Source organism: Petaurus breviceps, unplaced genomic scaffold, assembly GCF_028583685.1.
Source record: "Petaurus breviceps papuanus isolate PSGF00001 unplaced genomic scaffold, PetGlider_PUasm1.0 37, whole genome shotgun sequence".
Taxonomy (NCBI): domain Eukaryota; kingdom Metazoa; phylum Chordata; class Mammalia; order Diprotodontia; family Petauridae; genus Petaurus; species Petaurus breviceps.
In genome coordinates this window covers 32,886,123-32,913,909 of record NW_027186296.1, presented here as the reverse complement: position 1 = coordinate 32,913,909, position 27,787 = coordinate 32,886,123, and positions in this window count along the sequence as shown.

Sequence of the window (27,787 nt, the reverse complement as noted above, 5' to 3'; positions counted from 1 at the left end):
ACCCAGCACAAGGGATGCTTCTTTATAAAGCTGAGAAGGTGTCACACACACACACCACCACCTCTTCTCTTTGCCCCCTTTAGGTGTCTAGTTCCTTCTGCTATCTCCCCTTCCCCAATCCCTTTTTCCCATCAAAATTATTCTCAGGTAAAGTATTGGATGTCGGTTGGAGCTATAAACAGATATATATGTCTTGTATGCACCTGGGTATTTATGTGGCTCCCCCTCACTCATTCCCCCCAGAAAGAATGTTGAGCTCCTTCAGCCCAGTAACTATTTTGGCCTTTTTTTGGAACCCCAGAACTTAGTACAATACTTGGCACATAGGCACTAGTTAAATGCTGTTGACTTGTCTACCTACCTCTCCTGGATAGTTGTGTGGAAAGTACTCTGGAAAAGTGTTTTGTCAATGTCAGCTGCTAGCAGTAGTAATAGTAATAGTACTAGTAGTAGTAATAGTGGTGGTGGTGTTGGTACCATCCTCAGAGCCTCCATGATCAGGCTAAATGATTGCCACAGAAAGTATCTGTTCTCTCCACACATTTGGGTAGCCCTCTAGGCAGTGACTGTCGGGTCACATCATCTTTACGAGCCCTTCACACTGCCGAGCACCGGGCTGAACCGGCCTGAAGGATCCACTTAGTAAAGATTTCTTGAATCGCTTTATTGCTTTGCAAGCGCTCAAGGAGAGGTGAGGACTTAGGGAATAAGAGGACTTGTTGAGGCCACTTGAGCCAAACAGGTAGGCACCGTCCACGGCCCCGCCCGGAGCCCTCGAGGGTCCTAGATCAGGCACAGCGAGTTCCCCGAGCCCCAGAACGCCTAGGCAGCTTTCCCATCTCCGGGCGCCCCAGCACCCAGCGCAGGTACCCGTGTGCGTCCGCGGGACGCAGGTAGGAGCGCGTGCGTTATTGTCCGCAGGGCCCAACACAAACAACTTTCCCCGAACTGCTGTCGCCCGGAATCAGGGGCGAGCAGTAATCCTTCATTAGTACATTCCGCCCTAATTGCTGGCAAAATGCCACTTGCCTTTTTTTTCTCATTTTAACAAAACATTTATGCATGAAAGATTTAATGCCAGGTATCAAGCATATCATTGTAAATTTACCACTAATTAAGCCTAATTAAAATAATTAAATGGCTGTGGAGTCACCCCGTGAATTAAAAACGCGGCTCCTCGGGTGTGATCGCCTCTCCCCCTCGCTTGCCTGGGCGTCTTGTTTAGGGGTGGGGATGGGGGAAGGGGACGCACAAACACTCCTCCCCCCCCCCCACCCCGAGCCGCTTGGAGCAGGGTATTTGCGCAGCCAAGGAGATTTGATAATTAAGATAATGCTGCGATTTGACGGTTCCGTTTTTCAATTTCGGGACCCCGGGAGGCTTTCCTTTATCTCGGTGAAGTATGGACAATTTGACAAATCTGTTCCTCGGAGCGGTGGCTGGCGTTTGCATATTCATTACTCATTGGATTTTTAATCAAAGTAGCTGATGGACCCTTGCTCCACAAATAACACGGTCATGAATAATTCATCCCGCCGCGCTCGGGGCGGGGAGCAGCCCCCCTCAGCCCCCCCAACGCAGCGCGGCCGCTGATTGGCTCCGGGGGGCTGGCCTTCTCCAGGCAGCACATGGCGGCTCCAGATGTTCGGGTTTCCGTATGTGCATAGCTCATCAAAAACAAAACCCCGACCCGGCACCCAGGGGCCCCAGCCCTCCCCAGACAGGCCATCTGGAGTTGGAGGGGAAAACAAACCACGGTGAATTGTGGGATGCGTGTTTGTGTTAGCGGGGGGCTCGGGGCCACGGGTGGCAGGGCTGCCTCTCCCTCGGCTCACGCAGTTCGGTAGTGCAGGGGTGCGCCCGGGAAGCCAGAGGGAGGCCGGAGAGTATGGTGGCCGAGACCTGGAAACTAGGGGTACCCGGACAATTTTTAGTCATCCCTGTACCAAGAGTATGTGGGAGTCCAAGGTCAGGCCCCTGGGAGAGGAGAACAGGGCCAGGGGAAGGCAGGCTTAGGCCCAGGGAACCAAAAGAGACAAGAGACACACTTATGAGACTTTTTGTAAATGCATGTATTTTAATACCAAAAAGTTCTCTCCTTGTTTGATAGGTATCTGTCAATCTCATGTTAAATGGGAAGTGGGGAAGGGGAGGGATCAAACATTTATATATAAATACTGTGCATCAGGCACTGTGACAAATAGTATCTCATACGAATCTCACAACCACCCTGAGAGGTAGGTGCAGTCATTATCCCCATTTTACAGCTGAGCAAACTAAGGGAAACAGAGGTTAAGTGACTTTTCATAGGTTGTGCATCTTGGAATCGGCAAGGTGGATTTCAAGTCAGCCTTCTTCCAGGCCCAGTGCTCTATTCACAGTGTCACCAACTGCCAGAGAAGGCTCAATGTGTCTGGAAGAAAGGCCTGATTTTCAAAGCTGGTACATGGACGCATCATCTCACCTCTAGGACCCAAGGACCACTCTGACCATCCCTGGACTGGACTGAATTAGATCTAGAGACAGAGATGGGTAGATACAGATATAAGGTATAGATAGGCCCACATATGTATGTATGTATATATGTGTGTGTGTATACACACACACATTGTAATACAAGGTTCTTAACCTGATGTCCATGAACTTTAAAAAATATTTTCACAACTATTTCAATATTATCTGTTTCCTTTGTAATAATGAATTTTGTTTTATGCATTTTAAAACATTATTCTGAGAAGAGGCCTACAGGTTTCAGCAGACTGTCAGAGGGGACCATGACACAAAAAGATTAAGAACCCTTACCTTAATATATCACTCAATTTGCAATCAGTTATATTGCTATGAGTCAGACACTGTACAGGCAGAATGAAATAGTCCCATAAAGGTGAATCTGAATAAAACGAAAAGAAAATTAAGTCTTCCAGGGTAAGAAGAGTCACAAGAGAGTGGCTTAAGGAGCTTGTGGGAAAGAGACAGTACAGTCTCATCCATCCCCTTTTCCCTTGGTTACAGTGGTGACCCTGAGTATTATGGCCTAAACCAGTTTATTTATGATTCTCTAATTTCTTTGGTACACAATAATAATAATAAATAACATTTATATAACTTTAAGGTTTGCAAAGTGCTTCAAAATATTACCTCATTTTATCCTCACAACAGCCCTGGGAGGTAAAATAATCCCTGTTTTAGATATGAGGAAACTGAGGGAAACCACAGTTAAAAATTTTCCCCGTTATCTCAAAATTGATGTTTCTTAGGCAGGGCTTGAGCTCAGTCTTCCTGATTCCAGTTACAGCATAGAAAGCTATCTTCTGCCCGACTAGCTGCTTCCCTGAGTCACTGACTAATCAATACAGTCTTCCAAAGCTTGGATTCCAAGGGAAATTGCCCTCAATTGGTTATGTTTTAGGAATGGAATCAGCAATTGACCTCCCAATTCTAAAACTTTGTGGTAGTTCTCATCGTTTTGTTTAGTAGGTGTTAGAGTACTGGCCTTGAATTCAGAAAAAAAAAATTACCAGAATTTATGCTACACTCACTGCCTCATAACATCCTATGGAATAAGGTAGTGCAAGTATTATTATCCAAATTAATCAAATTTACAGATGAGGAAAGTGAAGGCTAGGGCATTGGAAGCGATTTGCACACTCAGGTGTAAGTATCAGAGCTGGGACTCAGATACAGGTAGTGGGGCTTCAGATTAAATGTGCTTTCTGTACAGTCAGCCACAAACTCAAAAGACCTGAGTCTGAGTCCTGGGACAGAGTGGAATTTAGAGCCCAAGGGCTTGTGTTCAAATTTCACTTGCTACATGTGTGATCTTGTACATGTTGCATTCCCTGAGCTTCAGTTTCTTCTTCCTCAAAATGAGAAGCTGAAGTCCTTTCCAACTTAAGTCTGTGACCTCAGGGGACCCAGCTCTAAGGTTAACTTTATGACCCTGGGCTAGTGGCTTAATATCTCTAAGCTTCAAACCAGTTTCCTCCTCTTAGGAAGGGTATAATATTTGTACTTTCCCCACCTTGCAGGGTAGTTGTGATTGAAGTTCTTTGTAAAGCTTAAAGTGCTAAGTAAATGTGAATTATCGAGATTATCCTAACCTCAGGAATCTATAAGATTAGACAGTTACTCCTCAGCAGACCTATTTGAAAACACTTGGATTTGTCACTCCCTTCTGTTAATAACATTGGGCAATCAGCTGCCTCGAACTTGATAGACTGGTCTCACTTAATGGGATGTGACCTGATGAGGGGTCACCCATCATCATTACATGTCACCCTTGAAATCAGAACTATAATAATTAAAGCTGGGAGGGGGAGAGAGAAATGTCGGTTCTAATTGGCTTCCCCCCAGAGCCTAGCTGCACTTACTGGTGCGGAGGTGGGGGAAATCGTAAATTAATTATCTTGCTGGAGGAGGGACCAGAACAGCTCACTAGCCCTGTGACAATTAAGCAGGAAATATGTTGTGGTTCTCACTTTTTTTTTTTTTAAGGTATGAGGGATGGTGTAATTGTCAAGATTGATGCCTGAGGGTGCGTGGGGGTAGGAAGAGGACCAAAAAAAAAAAAGTGCTGAGCAATAAGTAGTTGCTTCAGGTATCCTGTCAAATATGGTAATGCCTTTCCAAGCATGGTTCCCCCCTCCAGAAACCACCTCCACTTTGCTGCTGTCAAGGCCCACCTGAGAGAAGGCTGCTGACAGCAGAATCCAGTTTGCTGAGCCCAATTCCCCACCGGAGCCATCTTGCTTTCCATGCCATTAAACGAGAGCTGAAGCCGCAGAAGCACCAAGGGACGGTGGTGGCTGAGGCAGAGAGACAGCTAGCTGCAGGTGTGACCTCCTCTGTTGCATGTTTTCCTTCACCAGGGAGTGCAGCCAGGCACTTAGAGCCCTGATGAGCCCGTATACACTGGAGCCCCGTTAATCCTCCCAGATTTGCTGGGGAAATCAGGCAAGATTCAGGAAAAAAAAGGAATCTGGACTTCAAAAGAGCAAGCATTCCCTTGGTTTTTTAGATGTAATCTCAGTGTTTAACAGCATCTTTAGTGTCCCTCTACTTGTTAGAAGGGCAGCCAGGTGGCACAATGGATAGAGCAGGGATGGGGAACCTGTGACCTGGAGACCACATGTGGCCCTCTAGGTTCTCCTTTGACTGAATCCAAACTTCTAAGAACAAATTATTTGAGATAGAGCAGCAGCCCTGGAGGCAGGAAGACCTGTATTCACATGTGGCCTCAGACACACATTATTTGTGTGGCACCTTGGGCAAGTCACTTAACCCTGTTTGCCTCAGTTTCCTCATCTGTAAAATGAATTGGTTAAAGGAAATAACAAACTACTTCCCTGTCTTTGCCCAGAAAACCCCAAATGGGGCCACAAAGAGTTGGACGGACACAACCGAACAAACACAAATTGTTAAAAAGTTGTTTCCTCATAGCAAACTTAAACTTCTTTGTGCCTTCCACCTATCATTTCTAGTTCTGTCGTCTGGGGTGGAGCAGAACAAATTTAAACATTCTTCCATGTCTTAGGAGCCCTTAAATATTTTAAGTATAGAGATCAAAAACTCCCTAAGTCTTCCCGTGACCAAATTAAGCATTACCAGTTCCTTATTCTCCAGGCACTTAACTATCCTGGCAGCTGCCCTCTGGATGGCTGCTGAATGTAGCTTATCAGTGACCTTCCAAAATGGGATGTCCAGATCAATGCTCCAGGTGGAGTCTGGCTAGGGCAGAGTATTGCAGAACTATCACCTCCCTAATCCTCAACGTTACTTCCCTTAATACAACCTAAAACCCAGTTCACATTCTTGGTTGTCATGGCTAGCTGGCTTTTTACAGATGTAAAAACAGATGTAAACTTGTTGAGCTTTAAATTGCACCCATCCCTAGACTGTTTTCAGGAAGATCACTATCTAGCCATGCTTTTACTTTATCTTAAGCTTGTTCTTAATGCCTGAAATGCTCTTTCTTCCCTAGAGCTGTCCAAATTCCATCCATTCTTCAAGGCCCAACTAGGGTAGTTTGGTAGAACCCATCCCCTGAATATGCCTGTGCAGACTCTGCATCACTCACAAGTATTACCAAGTTGGAACATTTGTTCCTAGTCCCTGGCTTGATGAAGAAGGATCTAAATGACCTTGGGTCTAGGACAGGCTTAACTTAGGGTGAGTCCCAGAGAGGTCCCTATATATCTCCAGATTCAGAATCTTCCCCCTCTGAGCTTCAGCTAGGAGCAATCCAGTGAGCTAAGGCACAGGGCACAATCAGGAGACTCAGCAGGACACAAACCCCTTAATGGGCTTTGTCACTTTGTCGAGTATTTAAACTACAGTCATTCCTGGCAGTTCACTGCCTGGAAACTGTGCCAATATATTGTGGTCAATTGATGTGCATAAATTACATCCATAATCTTGTTTTTCTATCTTCTGCCTCCATGCTGTGCCTGTGTGCAACCCACTGAGCTGTGGGAAGGCAGGGAGAAAGAGACTCAGCAGGACTGAGGACTGTGTATGGATTTTATACACACACACACACACACACACACACACAACCTGAGATTGGTATCCAGAAACATGGTTCTGAATTGCTGAAATCTTAGACATTTTCCCATATATACATGTATGTATGTGTCTCATACTCATTGGTTGAGTTCTGTTGCCCACTTGTCATAGCTTATTTAACCTCCAATATTCCTAAGTAGGATCCTGCATTCATATCTCCAGAAACCATATACTATGTACAGGGTTTCTAATGGAAAACACTTCCTAATACAGAATGAAGTAAACAGATCAGGAAATCAGTATGTCTAGTGATCACAGTAATGTCAGTTCAAAGTACATGAAGAAAAATCCTGATACCATAGATTTGTAATGATCAATCTTGGAGCCAGAAGAAACATACAGATTTGCCTCCCACCTTTCCTTAGCACAGCGAGACTTGTGGGAACGAATTGTTGAGGACATTGTCAAAGTCCCTGTGTAGGCTGGATTTGCTCCACTGTTTTTCCTTGACACAAAGAAAGGTTCACAGGGTGGAGAAGAGGGAGTAGGCAGGGGTATTCTTTGACTCAAATGAGATCATGGATTTAAAGCACTTTGCAAAGGCTAACACTTAAAGTGCTATATAAAGTAATTATTATTATCATTAACATTATTACTATTCTTATTATTAGCCTAGTCACTGGGCCACCAGTCTGGTGGTGACTTCATTCCCTGAGCCTTCTAATGCACTGCTGCTGAGCTCAGACAGTGTTTATAGAACAAAACTGAGGTGTGCTAGTAAATGTTTAAAACTGGTTTCTGGGCGGGAAATAGATGCACATAGATGTTTAAGTTTAATTAGCATTATTAACACTCTCTTAAGACTAAACCACAATATAATAAATTGAGCCCCGATTTGTATATTGCTGATTTCTGAGATGTAAATGCTCACCCTGGAAAATTTAACAATAGACTCTGGAAAGAAAACCAATTAGAGTTAGTTCCATCACGTCCTGGAGCTAGAGATATATACCCCAAAATACTGTTATTGAAAACAAAAGGTATCAGTAATATGCACCTTGAGTTCCAACTTGGAACCCTGTGTTAGAGTCACATCCTCTTATTTCCATCCTCAGCTGCGCCCCCCCCCCCCCTTCCCAAGCAACCCCTAGGCAAGCACCCTGGTGTCTGCCTCTCTAGTAATGAGAAAAGAAAACACCAGAACTGGTGTTAGCTGCTGTTTCTCCAGCAGGGGAGGGGCTAGGGAAAGATTTTTTTATTTTTTTAATCAGGAAATAAGGGATCAAAAAATTGGGGGTGGAGTGGGCCTTGGACCTCAATCTATGGTAACTTCCCCCAGGTATACCAGTTCCATGTAAAATGGTGAGGTGGGATAAAATAATCTCTAGAATCTCTTCTAGTCCCAAATTCTGCAATTCTGTGTCACTGTGGTCATCTGGTTCCCTTTCTATGACTACCTCTACCTGTAGTTTTTTTATCAGGATTTCTCTTCTTTCTTGGGCCATTGTGGAAGAATACACAGTTTGTCACCTCACAGCTTGATCCTAAATCCTCCTGTCCCAGAAGTAAGCACATGGGTCTTGAGAGGTTTTCTTAAAATTTTAACTGTGTTAACAACCATAGTAAACAGTGTGTGTGTTAGGTGGAAGGGAAGGGGAAGGTGGAATTAAAAAAAAAGAGGAAGGGAAAAGTTGCAAGTGTTTCAAGAAGTCTTACAAATATGTTTCCAGTCAGCCTAGATTAGGTGTAAGAGGACCTGGGTTCAAAATCTTGCTGTTGTTCCTTACCATCTTGGATCTGGAACAAATCTTTTAAACCCCCTGGGCCTCAGTTTCCTTATCTGTCAAGTGAGGAATAAGTCCTTTTCAATTTATTTAATGTCTATAGGTCTCAGCTAGTCTCTATCATCTACCTCTTACCTTCTGGGATCATCAGATGGGGTGGGACAGGGGGGAATCCAATAGATCAAAGATGTCCTAACTGTTTAACCAAACAGTTACAACTTATTGGCAACCACTTAAAGTATAAAAGCTTTTAAATGCCCACTTTGCTTGTGTTTTCATTATATAACTTTGACCTATATCAGATGAAATAGGAAATGAAGAATCTGGAATGAAGGCAGTTCTTGTCTTACTCTGAATTGGGTCATGTTGTTATTGTCCAGGTATTTGAGTCATGTTCAACTCTCCATGACTCCATTTTGGGCTTTTCTTGGCAAAGATATCAGAGTGGTTTGCCATTCCCCTCTCCAGATCATTTTACAGATGAGGAAGCTGTGGCAAACAGACTTAAGTGACTTATACACTAGTAAGTTTCTGAGGCCAGATTTGAAGTCAGGAAGATGAGCCTTCTTGATCCAAGCCCAGGGCTCCATCCACTGCACTACCTAGCTGCCCCAAATTGGGTCATGGGGATGTTAAAATGAAGTACTTTGATGATCTCCATGGAACCTTCCAGCTTTAAATCTTACTACTCTTCTAGACCTTTGGCCAAATCCTCAGCATTCAATTTCATTCACTAAACATTTATCAGATGCTTACTATGAGAAGAACACAAAAGTAGATGTCAGAGACACAAAGATAAGAATGACATACAGTTATCCTTTCCAGATCACAACTTTCCACACTGAAGTTTCCATATATCATGGCTTGGCTTAAGAAGTTAAATGGGATTTTGAAGGGAGTTTTGCAGAAGTGCAGACAACACTTAAAGGCCAGCAGAAGACACAGAGCCTATGCCCAAGTACTTAACCCAGACTTTACAATAAAATACTGTAAATACGTCATAAGAGAAAAAAAAATTAGACTTCTCTGGTACAAAAGGAGGGCCAAAAATTTTTTTACAGATTTTTCCAGATCATAGGAGCACTGTACTCCTAACTCCATGATGTGGAAGGGATAACTGTAGTCTTTACTCTCAAGGAATTTATATTCTGATGCTGGAATGGGGAGTCAACTTGAACTTAGATGTGTGTGTGTGGATAGATAGATAGATAGATAGATAGATAGATAGATAGATAGATAGATAGATAGATATGGTTATTTGAGGGAGGAAAGAGAATTCACTTCCAGGAGATCAAGGAAAGCCTCAAAGGAAAGGTGAAACCTGAGTTGAGTCTTGAAGGAAGACAAATTCTGAATGGTAGAGAGGAAGAGGGAGTGCATTTCAAACATGGGGGACAACATTTACAGAAGCACTAAAGCAAGAGAAGGGATGTCAAGTTTTGTTGACTATAGAATGTATGAACAGGAGCAGTGTAACAAATTGAAAAATGTAGGTTGGAGTGAAATTGTGGAGGACCCTCAAGTGCCAGGCTGAGGACCCTATATTTTATTCTAATAGCAATAAGGAGCCACAGAGGCCTTTGAGTAGGGGAGTAATGAGATCAGGCCTATACTTTAGGAACATGTTTTAGTTGAGTGGAGAATGAATTAGAGAAAAGGGATTAGAAGCTGGGAGACTAAATAGTGGGCTATCATAGCAGTCAGAGTACAGAATAATGAGAGCCCAAATCTGATTGGTGGCTTTATGAGTATAAAGGAGGAGGATTCAAAAAATGTTGTGAAGGCAGAATGGCAAGATTTGGCAACCCTAGATGTTATGGGAAAGTAAAAGTTAAGAATATGGTGACTGGAAGCATGGAAGCTTTCTTGATGTAAAAAAAGTTCCTTTAGTGAGTTCTTGCTAGAATCTCCATTTTGAAGAATGAGCCAGTACAGTCATCCCTCATTCCTGACTTTGCCACCCTGCCCCTGCATGGAAACCCTCCCACTTCTTTCCCTTTTAAATCTCCTTTTTATGTGGTTCTTCTCCAATTCAGCTGTAAGCTCTTAGAAGGCAGGGACAGACTTTTTGCTGGCATTTGTGTCCCTGACATTTAGCAAGATTCCTTTCACATAATAAGTACTTGTTGATTTCTCATAAGAAATTGACAGAGACATGTGGAAGCAGAGGGGACAGTGATGAGTTCTATTTGGGCATGTTGAATAAGAGGCACTGATCAGAGGTCCAGGTAGAAAAGTTTGGTTGGCATTTGGTGACTTGAGACTGGAGTTCAGAAGAGTAAGTTGTGTATTTGGGAGTCATCTGCATAAATATGATAAATGAACACATGGGAGGTGATGGTATATATCAGGAAGTAAAGAGGACAAAGAACAAAGCATTGAGAGACACCCACAATTGACAAGTGGAAGATGGATGATAATCCAACAAAGGGAACTGAAAAGGTATACAACAGATGTGCAGAGCTAGACCCAGGAGAGAACAATGTCAAAGAAACCAAAGGAAAAGAATGTATCTAGGAGGAAGGGCTGGTCATGAATTTTGGAGAGGTAAAACAAAAATGACTAAGAAATCCTTGGGTTTAGGAATCATTGATTACCTTGAAAAGAGAAATTGCTGGGGCGGCTAGGTGGCGCAGTGAATAGAGCACCGGCCCTGGAGTCAGGAGGACCTGAGTTCAAATCCAGCCTCAGACACTTAACACTTACTAGCCATGTGTCCTTGGGCAAGTCACTTAACCCCAACCACCCACCAAAAAAAAAAAAATAAAAAGAAAAGAGAAATTTCTGTAGAGTAATGGGGTTGGACACTTAATGATAAGAAGTAGAGGCATTTACATAGGGAATTAAAGGATCTTGGTGGGGAAAGGGATCCAAGGGATCTCTAACCCATATAGATCTTGAGGAGTCTTAGACAGAGCCTCATGAAATGGTTTTGGAGGTACAAGATCTTCATAAGGGACTTAGAAAGGGGTGGCTAGGTGGCACAGTGAATAGAGCACTGGCCCTGGAGTCAGGAGGACCTGAGTTCAAATCCAGCTTCAGACACTTAACACAAAAACTAGTCATGTGACCTTGGGCAAGTCACTTAATCCCAAGTGCCCTAAAAAAATGAAAATAAGGGACTTAGAAGTTGCAAAGGCTTTCTAAGTCTTAATCAGTTGGAGTCTTTGATCAGTGATGTGGATCATTTCATCAGGAGGAAGTAGGTTCAGAGACAGAATGAAGGCTCTGCTTAACTACCTGGTTCTGTGTTCTAAAAGAGCTTTAACTTTGAGGGTAAAGACTCCCCTTTAGGAGAGAATAAAAAAGTCTCCTTATACTGTGTCTCCAGCTAAGACTGAAAATTGATATGCGCCTCTTCTTCTAAAAGAAAGAAAAATGTGTAAAGGGACACCCCCCCCCCCATCTAAAGCTTAATTCCCTGAAATCTAAGCTAAAAGAGAAGGTTTCTTCAGGCTATTCCCAAATCATGAAAGCAGAGAAAAATTCTAACTTCACATATTCATATGAAGAAAAGAAATTGGGGCCAGAGCAATACAAGATTGGGAGAACCAAAAGATAGAGGGATTAGAAATCATGAGGAAGGCAAAAAAGGAAAGAGAGAGAGAGAGAGAGAGAGAGAGAGAGAGAGAGAGAGAGAGAGGAATGGATGAAAGGGGAATTTTAGCATTTAACATACATCAGATAATGGAAAGATATAAAGTATGGCCATTTATAAGAGTGACTGAAGTGGACTGAAATAAAAGCTGTTCCCTAATATATAAGTGGTGTAAGAATATGATCAAATGGGTCTCAAAAAAAAAAAAAGGAAAGAATTGTATCCATATGAAGCAGCCATGTGAAAAAATGCTCCAAATAACTAAAAATAAGAGGAATACAAGTCAAAACAACTCTGAAATTTCACCTCACATCCAGCAAGGATGACAATAGATGAGAATAGTCAATGTTAAAAGGGCTATGGAAAGATGGGTACAATAGCATTGTTGATTGAGATGTTAATTAATCCAATTATTATAAAAAAGCAATCTGGAATTTTGCAAAGAACATGACAAAAATGTCCATTATCTTTGATCTAGAGATCCAGCTACTAGGCATATATCCCTGAAGGAGATCGCTGACAGGTCCTAAATACACCAAAAAAAAAAAAAAAAAAAAAAAATTTTTAAATATCCAAAAAAAAAAAAAAAAAAAAAAAAAGCAGCACTTTTTGAAGTAGCAAAGAACTTGAAACAAAGTAGATGTCCATGGATTGGGGAATAGTTAAACAAATTGTAGTACGTGAATGTAATGGAATATAGCTGTACTATACAAAACAATGAGTAAGATGAATATACAAAGAATTACATGAACTGATAAAGAGTAAAATAAACAGAACCAAGAAAATAGTGTATACAATGACCTCAGTGATGTAAAGGGAAGCACCACCACCTCAAAATAATTTAAAAAACAAATGAAGGTTGCGAAATTACAAATAACAATCACAGCCCTGAAAAAAGAGATATGAGAAGATATCTCTGCCCATGCCTTTGCAGAGGTGAGGGGTCTATGGGCATGAAACATTGCAAATATTTTCAGATTTGCAGAAAATATTGTAAATATTTTCAATGTAGTGATCAGATTGGCTAATTTATTTTTTATCTTTCAAAAAAAATATCCTTTGTTAAATGAGAGGGAGGAGGGATATAAGGGGAAATTTAGGTAACATAAAAATGAAAGCCATGAATAAAAATTTATTTAAAAAAAATATAGGTCACAGAAGCTGAGACAGGTGGCTACTGAACTGGGAGTTCAAAACAACTTTAACATGTACATTAAAATTCCCAGATGTGAGGCTAAGGGCATGGGGAGTGAAGAACACTATGAACTGTGTACTGAATCCCTAAGGCAGAGTACCCAGGAAACTGGTATTTCTTGGCAATAAGGATCTTGATGGGTAATATAGATAAATGTAATGAATCTCAAAGAAAGGACATGCAAAGTGATGGGAGCAGAATGAGGGCTTCTTATGGTGGCAATGGAGGGTCAGTCAGACTTCCTCCTGATTATGTGAGGAGGCACAAAAGAAGGGGCTGAACTTTGGAGAGGGTGGTCAACAACGTGGAGTCTTCAGAAGAGAGGCAGGCTTCCCTGAGGAACTGAAGATGGAAAGACTATGAGAGGAGGAGGTCCAGGATAAAGGAAAGATAGCTAAAAGTAGATCCAAGGCCACAACAAATAGAAAGGAAGAGAGGAGCATGTGGGCTTTGGAAGGCTAGAGAAAAGGTGGAGAAGGGTGAGATCTCAGGAGACACGGCAGGGGGGCTGTTGCTTTGGCAGACAAAAGTCTGAGTCTCTGAGAGAAGAGTAATCAGAGGTCAGAATTTGCAAGCCATAAAATGGGGGATCCAGTTTCACAGGTCCTGTAATGACCAAGCATGGCATCAACATAGAAGCAACTTCCATGGATTTTCATTACAAATACTGGGAAATTAGAGGTATACATTGCAGGTGGAGGTGGTGGGGTGTCCTTAACTGGGCATATGTGTTAATAAATCATTTCCCCAGAATTATGCTGAACTTGAACTTTTTTTTTAAGTGATGTAGGCTTTTCTAAGATATTGGGGAATAAAGCACATCCAGATGATCACTCTTCTGATCTTGGGGCCCTGGAAGCTCAGGCCCTTTGGTAGCTTTGATTTCCTAAGGAAGATCTCCTGAGAAATCTCCTTGGAACTTTTGAATTCTTTGGAACAGAACTTCTGCTTCCTATGGCTGCCTGGGGCTTAAGATGCCCATTCTGGAAGGGAGAAAACCAAACTCCTTATGACTATGGGGTCAGACATGTTCACTCCTGAGGAAGAAATCCAGGAATATATTAAGGATGCTGATAATCTGACCCTTATCACTCATGGAGCTCAGAAGGGAAAAAAAGGGTAAGAATTTACCAGCCGTAGGATCAGGCAAGAACCAGATGATCAATCAACTATCTCCTTCATAAATGAGCTAAAAATGAGAGGAGTTATTAAAATTAAGACACTGAAACTCAGTGGGTGGCCCCTCTATCAAATGAGGAAGGGTTGTGAATTGAATGATTTGTCTTCCAACTCTAACATCTTAAGATTTTATGATTCTTAGAGACTGGGGATTTGAAATAGGAAGGGATAGAAGACTGTAGTTGCTAGAGGAAGAAGATGTGATCCAACCTCATGAATTCAGAGGACCTTAAAGGCCATCTAGTCCAAATCTGTCATTTCAGTGATGATTAGATTGAGGCCTGGAGAGGTTAAGAAGCTTGGCCAAAGTCACACAAGTCACAGATTTGTGGGGTAATTGATGATGGTGATGATAATGCTTGCATGATACTAGAGGACATACAGAGAAACTCCAAAGGAAGATACTGCCTGGCATCAGGCCACATGACCATTAGTGAGAAAAAGACCTGGATTTCAACTTAGAACAACAGATGAAGGAGCCAGTCTCTATTAAAGGGGCCTTCCAGAGCTTCAAGGGACCTAGAGACAAAAAACAAACAAATAAAAAAAAAAGTTGGATAAGGTGAGGGTAAAAAATAGTCACTGATAGAGTTCTAGCCAAACCAGCCTTCTGCCAGCTCCTAGTTAAGGACTACATATTCCGTAAACACCCATTCCCTCCTCTATTTTTGCATTTTCTTTCTTTTCTGTTTCTTCCTTTCCAGTTTTGGTTCTTTTGTTTAATTGACTATAAAAGATCCTTTTGAAAAGCTACAAACTTGTCTCTGCTGAACTAAGGGGGAAAGAGATTTTCCATATGCAAAAATCTAAAGACCCTTTAATTTCATGGGCCCAGCTTTGCTTGTGACAGACTGCCTCTGCTCCAGGTACATCCTCTCCTCCTGCTTGGTGCTCCCACCCTGTCCTTTCTCCAGAATCTTCTTTTTGCAGAACTCCATCTTTCTCACTAATTGGTACCTCCCTAGTTGCCTTTGATATCAGAAGTGGCCCTGAGCATGACCTGCCCCTCCCTGTAAAACACCTGCTCCTTTTTTACATGTTGTAGCAGCAAGCACCCCAAGCGTCCTCAGGGTTTGCAGCTACCACAGGTTCTTGGATCTGCTTTGTTAAAGGAAAGCAACTCAAAATGGGTTAACAAGCTTACTTTAATCAGTCAGACCATATATCGTTTACCTTGTTCAGGGCAAAAAGGTCAGCACCCTGAACCTCAAAATATACAGGCATAATTATCAAGACAGAAACATCAAGTAGACAGATTTCCAAACTGTCCAACCATTACATCCATACCCAGTCAACATCTGGGTTTCCACATTCTGGGTTTTTCAAAGCCGGGGGACTCTCAACAACGGCTTCCCAGAATTCAGATCAAATCACAAAACACTTCTCAAAGTGAGTCCCAAAAACAAAGCTACACATCAGGGCTTATATAGCCTTCTCCTGGCTCAGAGAATGTAACAACCTTATTGACTCACTGGCCAATCAAGAAGTATCTACTGAAAAACAAGCCTCCCACCCCAGGCTTCAGGTGCACATTAGCCTAGGGGCAGGGAAGATCTTTAAAATTTACATTTCCATTACACATGTATGTCTGAATTATTTTATTATGTGGAATAGATCCCAAGGTATAGCTGCATGAAGTGGAAAAAGTGGCAAGATCTTTTAACAAGGGAACTAAATCAGAAAGTTCTCTCCTCCATCCCCCCATCCTCTGATTATCTCCCTGAAGCTGAGATTTCCTCTCCCTCACCCACTCCCCAACACACTCCCCCTTGGCTAAGTCATGGAAATATCCCGGCCCCAGTGGAGATCCAAGCGTATCTTTGTCTGTCTGAAGATTGTGATACCATTAACTCTACCTTGTCCCAACCTTTCCTTCTCTTCCTCCTCATGCTTCACACCATCACCACCCATCTCTCAAGTTAAGCATCTTCCCAACATAAGTTAAAATTCACCAAATTAAAGCCTGTTGACTTTTTTTTTTAAAAGCCTCATTAATCTATGCTTAGAGTGTGTGTGTGTGTGTGTGTGTGTGTGTGTGTGTGTGTGTGTGTGTGGCTGAGTCTTAGCCATCCTTGAAGTCAGTTTCCTTTACATATTCTTTCTTTATTTGTTTTCCATCAAAATTTGGTTTAATCCTTATCTGTTTCCAGGCTGGGCTGGGACAAAAGAAGCAGTGTGATAATAGTGAGGTCAAAGTGTCAGCAATGATGAGCTGTAGTCATGCCTCTGCCACCTAGCAGCCTTGAGACTTTGGGTCATTACTTCCCTCCTCTGGGCCTCAGTTTCTTCATCTGTCAGATGTGGAAGCTTAAATGATATCTTTGGTTCCTTCTGTTTTCAATATTCTGTGAAACAGTTCATTCTATGAATCAGCTGATTTGAAGAATAGCATCGAGGCAGATGCAAGCACAGGATCAGCCATGGAGTCAGCAGAGCTAGGTATGAAAATATAGTCTGCCATTAACTAACTGTGTGACCTTGTACAAGTCACTTAACTGCTCTTTGACTATTTCTCTGTCTGTAAAATGGAGGTCATAATTCTTGAGTACCTACCTCCTAGTTATGTTGTGAAAATCAAATGAGATAATGCATATGAAGTATGTTTTAAAAACAGTAAAGAACTATATAAATATAATCCTTTATAGTTTTATATGTATGTATATAACATAAAAATATACATGTATTTTATATATACATATATAATGTTATGTTATATATAATATATTATATGTATGCGTTATATAAGTCCCTTATAAATAGATAAGTCCTCATATAGATGTGTGTAAGCCTGCATATATATTATATATTAATATGAACATATATTAGTCATAACAAGTGAACATATATATTAATCATCAGTCCAAATAAGACTAATTTAAATAAATTGTAGAGTCAAGGCTATTTGAATGTGGGGTTCATTTCAATTTGTTCTGTTTTTAATAATGAATGATGTGAAAATTCAGTTAGATTCACAAAATTGCAGAGTTGGAAAGAACTAATAATGGCAGTCTGGCCCAATCCATAATTGAACTAAAGTCCTCACTACAGTCTTCCTGACAAGTACTCATCTGATTTCTGCTTATGGATGTCCAGGGAAAAGCATCCTTCCCAAAGTATCCCTTTCCACTTTTGAGTAATTCAGATTTTTAGAAAGTTTTTCTTTAGATCACACCTACAATTGTGTCTTTGACATTTCTACCCATATCGTCTCTACAGAGATGACTCCCAAAGCTATGGATGCAGGATTGCTCTCTCATCTAAATGCTGTTCCTTTATCACCAACTGCCTGTTAGTTGTTTTTTATTTGTTTCAGTCATGTCCAACTCTCTGTGACCCCATTTGGGGTTTTCTTGGCAAAGATACTGCAGTGTTTTACCATTTCTTTCTCCAGCTCATTTCATAGATGAGGAAACTGAGGCAGACAGAGTTAAGTGACTTACCCAGGGTCACAAGCTAGCAAATGTCTGAGGCCAGATTTGAGCTCAAGAAGATGAGTCTTCCTGACTCCAACCCCAGCATTCCATCCACTGTGCCACCTAGCTGCCCATCATGCCTTTATCAACTACTGCCTACATGGACCCATATACATTTAGAGGTTGTAAGCATTCCAAACTCAATATATCCAAAACTGAACACATTATCTTCCCTTCTAAACCTAGTCCTCCTTTCAATGTACTAATTTTTGATGAGGAAACAATCATTTTTATAGTTACCCATGTTCATAATCTCAGATTCATCATTGACCCCTCATTGTGAGAAGATAAAAAGGGTGCTGGGTTTAGAATGAAAGGACCCTGGTTCAAATACCAGACCTGCCATTTTCTATCTCTATGATTTTCAGTAAGTTAATATATCTGGACCTCAGTTTCCTCATCTGTCCAATGAACTCTAAATCTATTACTTTATATACCATCATACTCCAATTCTACTTCCCCAATATCACTTGCAGTCTTTTATCTGTTAAATTTCTCAATAACAAAAATGATACTGGCATTCCTGAGACTGGCAATTTCTCTTTGGATTATTCTGTTGCTAGTACCTTGACATCAAAGTAGCTCATCTCTGCCTTGCCAGTTGGGTAGATCAGCTTACTTTCCAGATTCTGAGTTGTCTTTAAGAGAAATATCAGCCTTTGGGGACTTGAGTCTGGTTTGAGATCTAATTATAAGGCAGTGACAGCTTTCTCAGACATTCCCGCCACTCTGCCTCTCACTTGCTGCTTGAAATCTAAGGACCCAGACACAGCTGTGATCCCTGTCAGTCTCCCAAAGGCATTTGTCAGTCAGCATCAACATGACATACTGTTGTACAATTTGTCACGGATCGCTTTTAGACATGCAGCCATGACTTGTTTTAAACATCATGGCCGGCACCAGGCTGTCGGAGACAGTGCTGCAAAAATGTGAAAACAAAGACGTGGGAAATGTGTTCCAGTGACCTCACTGGACAGGGGATAGAATTCAGACAGTCCACATCAAACAGACATTGTGTTTATTTGAGACACATGCATATAAGTGAAACAGTTTCCCAACTTACCAGGGGCACTGAATGGACCTTCAACCAGTGTGTCTGAATTTGTAGCTGCATGACTATGGGGAAGTCCTTTCCCTTCTGGGAGTCAATTTCAGAAATGGAAATTTGGGGGGAGTTTTTCAGAAGCTGCAAATTACATACAAAGTCCAGTAGACGACACAGAAAAAGTTTGGAAACTCAGAAATGCACAAAATATATGTATAATATTGTATAATATCAACATATTTTATATTTTAATACCATAATAATTCAGACTTCTTCACTGGTATGAAGGGAGGGCCAAAAAATTTTATATGGATTTTCCAGATCAGTCATGGGGTTATCACACCCCTAACTCCCATGATGTGGAAGGGATAGCTGTATGTCACTAAACTCCCTTCAATGCCCTACCAATGACCAGGAACTAGCTAAATGTCCATGTGTTATGGCTGGATATTGTCATGTCTCTGAACTGAGTGACCCTCTTTCTCCAACTCCACTCTCCATAGACTATGACATGAAGCCATGACATAAAACAGGAACTTCAGAACCTGACTCCACCTTGAAGTGTCTGTTGGGAAGTAGTTGAAGCAAATGGCCTTGGGTCATGGGCATTAATCTAGCTAGTCAAATGCACAAATGCAGAACTAAACCACCTATGTACCAGAAAGGCTGTCCCTTCCCTAAGAAAGTAATGCTACTATCTTCAAAACTCTCCTATCAGGGAACTAAAGGGAAGAGGTCACTCCAATGTATCCTTAAATTATACTTGCTATGTGGATCATACAATGCCATTCAAACCATATTGGGCACATTATAGTTTCTCAATAAATATATGCTGATTAGTGGACTCATTGATGCCTACCACCCTCTCACTAAGGCTGCTATAATAGAAAGAGATTGGGAGTCAAAAGATTTTGGTCCAAGCACAGCTTTGACATTAACTTTGTGGATAAAGCTAGGAACTGAACATGAGATTTCTTTGATAAAGGAAGCTCCTGGGTGAGGAAACACCACTTACCACTTTGTCATCACCTTCTCTTAGACTTATATTCATTAAAAAACAAAAACAAAAAAACCTATAGACTTAGAGAGTTACCTATAGCCATAAGATGTTAAGTGTCTAGCTCAAAATCACATTTACAGTGTATGTCAGAGGTGGGATTTGAACACAGGTCCTACTGGCTTCAGTTTTGATCTCTAGTCCCTATATGACCCTGAATAAAGCATTTACTCCTATGCACCTCATTTTTCTCCTCTGTAAAACAAAGATAAAGATACTTAAACTATTTAGCTTACAGCATTGTCAGGGAAGTGTTTCACAAACTTTAAAAATTTCTGCATAGGGGCAGCCAGGTAGCACAGCGAGTAAGAGCACCGGCTCCAGTGTTGGGATGACCTGGGGATTGAATCCGGGCTCAGACACTTAGCACCCACCCAGAAACACCTGGCCATGTAACCTTGAGCAAGTTACTTAACCCCAATTGCTTAGGGGTGGCCAGGTGTCTTAGCGAGTAAGAGCACTGGCTCCAGTGTCAGGATGACCTGGGGATCAAATCCAGGCTCAGATACTTAGCACCACACCCAGAAATAAATGGCCGTGTAACCTTGAGCAATTACTTAACCCCAATTGCTTAAAAAAAAAAAAATTTCTGCATAAACAGGTGTAATGGGCATGTAAATTTTGAAGATCTTCCCTGCCCCTAGGCTAAAGTGCACCTGGAGCCTGGGGTGGGAGGCTTGTTTTTCAGTAGATACTTCTTGATTGGCCAGTAAGTCAATAAGGTTGTTACATTTTCTGAGCCAGGAGAAGGCTATATAAGCCCTGATGTGTAGCTTTGTTTTGGGGCTCACTTTGAGAAGTGTTCTGTGATTTGATATGGATTCTGGGAAGCCGTTGTCCAGAGCCCCCCAGCTTTGAAAAACCCAGATGTTGAAACCCAGATGCTGATTTGGTATGGATGTAATGGTTGGACAGTTTGGAAAGCTGTCTACTTGATCTGTTTCTGTCTTTATAATTCTTTATCATTTATAATTGAAGTTCGGGATGCTGACCTTTTTCCCCTGAACTAGGTAAACGATACATGTTTGACTAATTAAAGTAAGCTTGTTAACCCATTTTGAGTTGCTTTCCTTTATCAAAGCAGATCTAAGAACCTGTGCTGTCAGCAAACCCTGAGGACGCTTGGGGTGCTTGCTGCTACAACAGGGCAGCTAGGTGATGTAGTGGATAGAGCACCAGCCCTGGAGTCAGAAGAACCTTAGTTCAAGTTTGACCTCAGACACTCAGACCTGTGTGACACTGGGCAAATCACTTAATTCCAATTGTCGACAAAAAAATTCTGCATAAATGTGAGTTTTCATTATTATTCTTTCTCCCATATGAAAATCTTCTATACCAGAGCCAACCTGCTCTCTTTGCTTTCCCTTGAACATATTTCATACATTCTCACCTATCCATCATTGTACACACTTAGAACAATCTTCCCTCTGTCTTGGAGGAGCCTTTGTATCCTTCAAGGGCTGACTCAAGCCCTACTTGGTCTGTGGAGTCTTCCCTGATTTCTGTAGCCTAGAGGAGCTTTCCTGTGCCATGTGATTAGCCCTTGACACTCATTTTGTGGGGTCAATCATCTTCCCTGTGCATGTGTAGGCTTAACATGTGCATGTTCAGGCTTAACTAGCCTGAAAGTACTTTGAGGTCAGTCTGGACCTTACATTTTGTCATCCCCATACCATCCAGAACAGGTTTAGAAAGGTTCTTAGTGTAGCATGGAAGATTAGAAGTCAAAAGTCCTGAATTTGAAGTTTACCTCTGACACTCTTCAACCTTGGGCAAGTCTCTTTCCTTCTTTGGGGCTGTGTTTCCTAATATGAAGAAGGAAGATTTCATCTTCTGGGAGTCAAGATGGCAGAGTAAGCAGTAAATCATTGTAACTCTCCCATATTCATGCCCCAAAACAAAACATGTAACAGTAAAACCAGAAAAAAAGATGGGAGGGCAGATCAGAGGGGGTGGTAGATGGAAGTAAAACACTGATTAGGAAAGAAAGGGTGAAAGAGAGAGAGGATAAACAGGAGGTAAAATAGGATGGAGGGAAATACACAGTAATTATAACTGTGGATGTGAATGGGATGAACTCTCCCATAAAATGGAAGCAGATAGTGGAGTGGATCAAAAATCAGTATTCTAAAATATGTTGTTTACAAGGAACACACTTGAAGCAGAGAGACACATACAGAGTAAAGGTCAAGGGCTGGAGCAGAACCTATTATGCTTCAGTTGAAGTAAAAACAAGGGAACAGAAAGAAAGGAATATGCCTTTTTCTTAGCAGCATATGGCACCTACACAAAATTGACCATGTTTTAGAGCATTAATGCCTCAAAATCAAATGCAGAAAGGCAGAAATATTAAATATATTCTTTTCAGATCATAATGCAATAAAATTACATTCAACAAAGGGTAGTGAAAAGATAGATTAAAAATTAATTGGAATCTAAATAATCTAATCCTAAAGAATAAGTAGGTCAAAGAAGAAATCATAGAAACAATCAGTAATTTCTTTAAAGAGAATGACAACAATGATACAACATGCGAAAATTTATGGGATTTAGCCAAAGTAGTATTTAGGGGAAAATGTGTTTCCCTAAATTTTCACATCAACAAAATAGAAAAAGAACAGATCAGTGAGTTGGGCATGCAACTAAAAACAAAAAAACTAATTAAAAATCCCCAATTGAGCACCAAACTGGAAATCCAGAAAATCAAAGGTGAGATTAATAAGATTGAAAGAAAATAAACAAACAAAAAAAAAACCCCAACAACTTATTGAGTTAATAAATAAATAAGTCTAGGAACTAGTTTTATGAGAAAAAAACAATAAGATAGAAAAATCTTGGTTAATTTGATTTTTTAAAAAGAAGAAAATAAAAATCCAATATCAAAAAATGAAAAGAGTGAAATCACCACCAATGAAGAAGCAGCCATTAGAAAATATGTTGTCTAATTATATGCCAATAAATCTGACAACCTGAACAAAATTGATGAATATTTACAAAAATATAAATTGCCTAAATTAACAGATCAGAAAATAGAATGCTTAAATAACCCCATCTTATAAAAAGAAATTGATCAAGCCATTAATGAACACCATAGGAAAAAATTCCCAGGGCTAGATGGGTTTACAAGTGAATTCTACTGAACATTTAAAGAACAATTAATTCCAGTACTATAAAACTATTTGGAAAAATAGGCAAAGACAGAGTCCTACCAAACTCTTTTTTTGACACAAATATGATGCTGATACCTAAACTAGGAAGAGCTGAAAGAGAGGAAGAAAATTATAGACCAATTTTCCTAATGAATATTGATGCAAAAATTTTTAACAAAGTACTAGCAAGGTGATTACAGCAATATATATAAAGATTATACACTATGCAGGTGGGATTTATACCAGGAATGCAGGGATGGTTCAATATTAGGAAAACTATCAACATAATTGACCATATCAATAACAAAACCAACAGAAATCATACAATTTATCTCAATAGGTACTGAAAAAGCTTTTGACCAAATATAGCACTTATTCCTATTAAAAACACTAGAGAGCATAGGAATAAAGGGAACATTCCTTAAAATGCTAAGTAGTATCTATCTAAAGTCATCAGTAAGCACTAATAGTAATGGGGATAAGCTAGAAGCCTTCCTAGTAAGATAAAGGGTGAAACAAGGATACCCATTATCACCACTATTATTCAATATAATATTAGAAATGTTTTCTGTAGAAATAAGAGAAGAAAAAGAAATCAAATGGATTACAATAGGCAACGAGGAAGCAAAATTATCATTCTTTGCAGATCATATGATGGTATACTTAGAGAACATTAGAGAATCAACAACAACAAAAAATTACTTGAAATAATTAACAGCTTAAGCAAAGTTGCAGAATATAAGATAAACCCATGTAAATCATCAGGATTTCTTTATTTGACCAACAAAGCCAAGCATCAAGAGAGAGAAAGAGAAATTCCATTTAAAATAAATGTAAACAATATAAAATACTTGGGAGTCTACCTGCCGAGACAAACCTAGGAACTATATGGACACAATTACAAAACAGTTTTTATACAAATGAACTTAGATCTAAATAATTGGAAACATATCAATTGTTAATGGGTAGGTTGATCCAATATAATCCAAATGTCAGTTCTGCCTAAGCTAATTTACTTATTCAGTGCCATACCAATCAAAGTACCAAAAAATTATTTGATAGAGCTGGAAAAAAATAATCAAATTCATCTGGAAGAACAAAAGGTCAAGAATATCAAGGGAATTAGTGAGTCAAGTTGATAAGAATACAAGCCATTCTCCAATTGATACATGGTCAAAAGAAGTGAACAGGCAGTTTTCAGATAAAGAAATAAAAGCTATCAATAGGCATAGAAAGAAGTATTCTAAATCACTTTTGATTTGAAATATGAAAATTAAAATACTCTGAGGTACAAGTTTACACGTATCAGATTGGCTAATTTGACCAAAAAAAAAGGAAAATGATAAATGTTGGAGAGGATGTGGGAAAACTGGGACTTTATTGCATTGTTGGTGGAGTCGTTAACTGATCTAACCATGCTTGGAGAGCATTTTGGAACTGTGCCCAATGGGCTATAAAACTATATATACCCTTTGACCTAGCAATACCACTACTAAGTCTGTATCCCAAAGAGATCATTTTTTTTAAAGAGGAAAAGGACCTACATGTGCAAAAATATTTACAGCAACTTTTCTAATGGTGGCAAAATAATTGAAATTGAGGGGATGCCCATCAGTTGGGGAAAGGCTGAACAAGCTTTGGTATATGAATGTAATGGAATACCATTGTGCAATAAGAAATGATGAACATGCAGATTTCAGAAAAACCTGGAAAGACTTGTATGAATGATGCAAAGTGAAATAAGCAGAACCAGGAAAATATTGTACACAGTATGAGCAGCATTGTGTGATGATCAAGTATGAATGAATCAGCTCTCCTCAGTAATACTATGATCCAAGACAAGTACAAAGGATTCACAAAGAAAAATGCTATCCACATTCAGATAAAGAACTGATGGACTCTGAATGCAGATCGAAGCATATTTTTTTCCACTTTATTCTTTTTTCGTGTTTTTTTCTTTTGATCTGTTTCTTCTTTCACAACTGTAACTAATATGGAAATATGTTTTACATGGTAGCATGTAAACCTATATCAAATTGCTTAACATTTTTGGAAGAGGGGAGGGGGATGGGAGGGAGGAAAATTTGGAACTCAAAATCTTGTGGAAATGAATGCTAAAAGTTGTCTTATATGTAATTGGAAAAAATAAAATATTTTTAAAAGGTTTCAGACTAGATCATTTCTGAGCTTCAAATACTATGATTCCAACTAAAAGCTTGTTGATTGATTGGTAGTGCATGACTCAGATCTAGGCTTATAGTAAGAATCCCAATAAAACCTTGATGATTGATCTCTTAGCTTCTGGCTCAGGCCTCTGCTCATCTTTCAAAGGTACTTTTTGAGCTCTTGTGACTTTGAAGAATCTTTGTGTTCAAGGTGGAGTGACTCCCTCCAAGCATCCTGACTCTCTTCCCCACTTCTTTCTCCCCCATCTTGGAGTTGGCTTCACCTGAGACCAGAGGTAAAAAGCAGCATCTGTGAGTGAACTGATCCCAAGCTGGAAGGGCAGCCACCAGATGCTAGTCTGCCGCCAACCCACCTAGGACCTTCTTCTTTTGCTACCATCTAGCATTCTTGACCTTTACTGATCTATATAAATTAGACTGTAAGCTCCTTGAGGGCAAAGACCTTATTTTTGATACTTAGTCCAGTGCCTGGCACAAAATCTTGACCGACTCGTATTGTAGCCTTTTCTATATCTCTTTACTGCTACTCTCAACTTTCTTTTTTTAAGTAATTGGGGTTAAGTAACTTGCTCAAGGTTACACAGCCAGTTATTTCTGGATGTGGTGCTAAGTTTCTGAGCCCAGATTTGATCCCCAGGTCATCCCGACACTGGGGCCAGTGCCCTTACTCTCTGTGCTACCTGGCCGCCCCTACTCTCAACTTCTGAGGCCAAAGATTAAAGGTACCATTAGGCCACCACATTAGCAAGGTCTCATCCACTAACAGTAAGGGAAAGGTTATTTATTATAATATTATGCAAGGGAAAGAGTGCTGGCCTTGAAGTCAGGCAGATTGCATTATAATGGATCACTGCTACTTTCTATCTCTGTGATCCTTGGCTGGTTACTTGTCTGAGCCTTAGTTTCTTTGTCTGTAAAAAGTTAACCTAGATGATCTCCAAAGATCTAACTCTAATATTCTATTATTATTGTAAATCTGGGAGCGTGTTTGGTTGCTTTTTGATATATATATTCTATTCCTTCCTGTGGGGCACACCAAGAGTTATCTAATTGAAGAATTTAACCCACTCCCCTGACATGGAAAGCTGACCATTCAGAACAGCAGTGTCAAACTTAAAAGAAACCTGGGGCTACTAATCTGTACACAAGGATCCCTGTGGGCCACATATTAGTTTTAAAATGTAATATAATCTATACTTTATTGTATTTTTATTTATTTTGTTAAATGTTTCCCAGTCACATTTTAATCTGGTTCCTGCTGCACTGGGGAGTGTTGTGGGTGTTGTGCTGGCAGCATGTTTAATATCACTGACGCAGAATTAATCCTATTCCTGCCTCCATCCTTCCTGCCCTTATAGAAGCAGGTCTGGCTACAGCCACCACCGAATCTCCCTATCTTTATCTGTTTTCCTAGTGTAGGAGCTGAAGGTTGCTTGTCCTTCCTTTACCAGCTTATCTTTCCTTTACTCTAACATGAATATAGATTTTTTCTTTTTTTAATAATACTTTATTTTTCCCCAGTTGCATGAAAAAATTTTAAACATTAATTTTTAAAAAATTTTTGAATTCCAAATTCTCCCCCTCTTTCTTCTTCCCCCTCCCTGAGATAATAAGCAATTTGATATGGTTTATACATGTGCAATCATGTAAAACACATTTCCATATTATTTATGGAGAGAAAGAAAACACAGACCAAAAAAAAACCACAAAACAAATAACCAAACCCACACAAAAAAGTGAAAAATTGTATATTTATATCAGCAATGACAGTAGACTTTGCTACTTATCTGGCTCCCTTCTATCTCTCTAGACTTAAATCATGTTACTCTAAGTAAACTAGCTGTTCTTGAACTCATCATTCTATCTTCTGCCTCCACTCCATAACTTTGCAGAAATCATTTCCCTATATCTAGAATGTATTCTGTCCCCTCTTCCCACTAGAATTTTTACATTCTTTTGGGTTAATTCACCTCCTACTCAAAACCTTTCCTGAGCCCCCTCCTTTCATGATTAGTGTTCTCTCTCTCTCTCTCTCTCTCTCTCTCTCTCTCTCTCTCTCTCTCTGCCTCTCTGTCTGTCTGTCTGTCTGTCTCTGCCTCTCTCTCCCTCCCTGTCTCCCTCTCTCTCTTTCTCTTTCTTTCTTTCTCCTGAAATGACTTCATATTAGTAATTTTGTATTTGTTATATTCCTCACCCCACCCCTATCCCTACCCAGAAGAACACAAGCTCTTTGAGGTCAGAGAGTGTTTTGTTTTTATATTTATATCCCTATATTTGTTTATATTATATATCCCTAATTTTTATGTTTGTATTCCTGGATGGTTGCTTTTCAGTCAGTTTATTAAATCAATCATTTATTAAAGGCATACTCTGGTGCTAGAAAGTGTGCTAGGTCCTAGAAACATGAGAACAAAAGTGAAACCATTTTTGATAAGGAACTTACGACTAGTCAGAGAAGTGTGAAATGCAGATGTAATGATATATATACATATATATATATATATACACACACGTATGTAGGGAGAGAGAGAGAGACAGAGACAGAGACAGAGAAAGAGAGAGAGAGAGAGAGAGAGAGAGAGAGAGAGAGAGAGAGAGAGAGAGAGAGAGAGAGAGA